Here is a 2,540-nt window from a genome sequence, read left to right on the forward strand (position 1 = left end):
GTGGCTGCAATGAGCAAAGCAAAGCGTGGCTGCAATGAGCAAAGCAAAGCATTGCTGCAATGAGCAAAGCAAAGTGTGGCTGCAATGAGCAAAGCAAAGTGTGGCTGCAATGAGCAAAGCAAAGTGTGGCTGCAATGAGCAAAGCAAAGCGTGGCTGCAATGAGCAGAGCAAAGCGTGGCTGCAATGAGCAAAGCAAAGCATGGCTGCAATGAGCAAAGCAAAGCATGGTGAGCAAGCAGGGCAATGCAATGGGTGCTGTTGCAAAGTGTGGGATGCAAAGGATGAGCAAAGCAAAGCATGGCGAGCAAGCAGGGCAATGCAACAGGATGCAAAGCATGGTGAGCAAAGAGGGTAATGCAATGGGTGCTGCTGCAAAGTGCAGCATGCAAAAGGTGAGCAGGTTCTGATGCAAATGCAAGATGCAAGAGGTGAGCAAGGTCTGAGCAAAGTTAGGTGCTATTGCAAAGTGTGGGATGCAAAAGGGTGAGCAAAGCAAAGCATGGTGAGCAAGCAGGGCAATGCAATGGGTGCTGGTGCAAAGTGCAGGATGCAAAAGGTGACCAAGGTCTGGTGCAATTGGAAAATGCAAAAGATGAGCAAGGCCTGGTGTTGTTGCAAAGTGTGGGATGCAAAGGGTGAGCACGTTCTGATGCAAGTGCATGATGCAAAAGGTGAGCAAGGTTTGGTGCAATTGCAAAGTGCAAAATGCAAAAGGTGAGCAAAGTTTGGTGCAACTGTGAAATGCAAAATGCAAAAGATGAGCAAGGCCTGGTGCAATTGGAAAATGCAAAAGGTGAGCATGGTCTGAGCAAAGTTTTGTGCTGTTGCAAAGTGTAGGATGCAAAAAGTGAGCAAAGTTAGGTTGGAAAGTGCAGGATGCAAAAGATGAGCAGGTTCTGATGCAAGTGCAGGATGCAAAAGGTGAGCAAGACACGATGCAACTGTGAAATGCAAAATGCAAAAGATGAGCAAGGCCTGGTGCTGCTGCAAAGTGCTGGATGCAAAAGATGAGCAAGGTCTGAGCAAAGTTTGGTACTGTTGCAAAGTGTGGGATGCAAAAGATGAGCAAGGCCTGGTGCAATTGGAAAATGCAAAAGGTGAGCGAGGTCTGGTGCTGCAGTGAGCAAACAGGGCAATGCAACAGGATGCAAAGCATGGTGAGCAAAGAGGGCAATGCAATGGGTGCTGTTGCAAAGTGCAGCATGCAAAAGATCAGCAAGGCCTGGTGCAATTGGAAAATGCAAAAGATGAGCAAGGTTTGATGATGTTGCAAAGTGCAGGATGCAAAAGGTGAGCAGGTTCTGATGCAAATGCAGGATGCAAAAGGTGAGCAAGATCTGGTGTTGCAATGAGCAAACAGGGCAATGCAACAGGATGGGAAGCATGGTGAGCAAAGAGGGCAATGCAATGGGTGCTGTTGCAAAGTGCAGCATGCAAAGGGTGAGCAAAGCAAAGTATGGTGAGCAAGCAGGGCAATGCAACAGGATGCAAAGCATGGTGAGCAAGCAGGGCAGTGCAATGGGTGCTGGTGCAAAGTGCAGCATGCAAAAGGTGAACATGTTCTGATGCAAATGCAAGATGCAAAACGTGAGCAAGGCCTGGTGCTGCTGCAAAGTGTGGGATGCAAAAGGTGAGCAAGGCCTGGTGCAATTGGAAAATGCAAAAGGTGAGCAAGGTCTGGTGCTGCAGTGAGCAAACAGGGCAATGCAACAGGATGCAAAGCATGGTGAGCAAAGAGGGGAATGCAATGGGTGCTGTTGCAAAGTGCAGCATGCAAAGGGTGAGCAAAGCAAAGTATGGTGAGCAAGCAGGGCAATGCAATAGGATGCAAAGCATGGTGAGCAAAGAGGGGAATGCAATGGGTGCTGTTGCAAAGTGTGGGATGCAAAAGGTGCTACAGCAAAGTGCAGGAGCTGATGCAACTGTGAAATGCAAAATGCAAAAGGGTGAGCAAGGCCTGGTGCTATTGCAAAGTGCAGGATGCAAAAGGTGAGCAGGTTCTGATGCAAGTGCATGATGCAAAAGGTGAGTAAGGTCTGAGCAAAGTTAGGTGCTGCTGCAAAGTGCAGGAGCTGATGCAACTGTGAAATGCACAGTGCAAAAGGTGAGCAAGGCCTGGTGCTATTGCAAAGTGCAGGATGCAAAAGTGAGCAAGGTCTGGTGCAATTGGAAAATGCAAAAGGTGAGCAAGGTTTGGTGCAAAGTGTGGGATGCAAAAGGTGAGCAAAGTTAGGTTGCAAATTGCAGGATGCAAAGGGTGAGCAAGGCCTGAGCAAAGTTTGGTGCTATTGCAAAGTGTGGGATGCAAAAGGTGCAACAGCAAAGTGCAGGAGCTGATGCAACAGTGAAATGCAAAATGCAAAAGGGTGAGCAAGGTTTGGTGCTGCTGCAAAGCACACGATGCAAAAAGGCCAACGGGACCCGATGCAAAAAGCAAACCAATGCAAGAGCAGCTCAATGCACGCTGTGCACCCCAGCAGCTTCTCTCCTCTATGCTCCGAATCCCCCCCAAAACCCCCCCCCCACCTTATTAATGCTC

Source organism: Coturnix japonica, unplaced genomic scaffold (assembly GCF_001577835.2).
Source record: "Coturnix japonica isolate 7356 unplaced genomic scaffold, Coturnix japonica 2.1 chrUnrandom461, whole genome shotgun sequence".
NCBI classification, from domain to species: domain Eukaryota; kingdom Metazoa; phylum Chordata; class Aves; order Galliformes; family Phasianidae; genus Coturnix; species Coturnix japonica.